The sequence below is a fragment of the Trachurus japonicus genome, chromosome 19, assembly GCF_045865225.1.
Source record: "Trachurus japonicus isolate A0001 chromosome 19, Traja_1.0".
Classification (NCBI taxonomy): Eukaryota; Metazoa; Chordata; class Actinopteri; order Carangiformes; family Carangidae; genus Trachurus; species Trachurus japonicus.
Genome location: NC_140925.1, coordinates 20,322,462 through 20,323,689, shown reverse-complemented (window position 1 = coordinate 20,323,689; position 1,228 = coordinate 20,322,462).

Genomic DNA, 1,228 nt, shown 5'->3' with positions numbered 1-1,228 from the left:
CGCGCAGCTGCAGCGCTTCAGATCGGTTCAGTTATATTTTTCACGCGAGCCGTGAGCCAAGAGCGCCGTCAAGCTGGGTAGACCAGGTCGTACCAGACAGGAAGTCGGGCACAAAAAAGGCGAGAGAATCCGGTCAATTTTCAAAATAAAATAATTAAATGATGATTAATTAAGTTGTTGCTCGTCCGTATATTTGACCGTTGCGTCTGCACACGAGACACACACACATGTTTAAAATGACGTGTGTGTGGAAAACCGAGTGAATACGAATAAGGACGGTGCCCCTTAAATAAAAAGGAGGCGCTCTCCAGCCGGCTCCCCGTCACTCACCTGCAGCTGCACAGACGAGCAGAGGAGCGCTCCGCTGGCATGGATGAGCCGCAGCACAGCGGGAGCAGCGCGCGTGTGTTATAAAAATAAAAAACAAACAAAATGAGACTGGCCGGTCGGCACGAGCCTAGTCACAGACACTCAGTGGAGTGCTGAATCTCACTCGTTAATGGTTATAATCACCTATGAGAGTTGGTTATCGGTCTGAAAAAAAAAATCACAATGTGCATCGCTAGTTTGGATCAATTAAGTAAATTTGGTAATTTTCCACGGCACACCTGGCGAACGCTCACGGCACACTAGTGTGCCGCGGCACAGTGGTTGAAAATCACTGAGCTATGCTACCGTAATTTCTTTTTCAGTTTTTTCAGGTTTGATTTGGGATAGGTGCAGTAAAGGGTTAAAAATAAACCCCATGGGACAATTTTTTCCTCCTGGTACCTGTCAGAGTCTTAAAGTCGACACTTTAAAGATTAAGAAAAATCTCAAAATGTTTTCATTCAGTGCACAGGATTTTGGTATAGGGAAAATATACATACGATTTTAGAATTTTCAGCAAATTTTTGATATTTTTGTCCCAAAATCAAGTCAGGATGTGTTAAAAACTTAAAATAACTATTCTATTGAATTCCTTGGCCCCAAATTGTGTAGAAAATGTGTTGATTTGTCTCTGTGAGTTGTTTACTTCAAGAGATATGCTGATTTCTTTTTCAGTGTTTTCAGGTTCGATTTGGGATAGGTGCAGTAAAGGGTTAAAAATAAACACCATGGGACATTTTTTCATCCTGGTACCTGTCAGAGTCTTAAAGTAGACACTTTAAAGATTAAGAAAAAACAGGTGGGGAAAAAAAATCCACTATGTGCTCGTGGACCCCTGTTTCCATCTAGACTATATCAC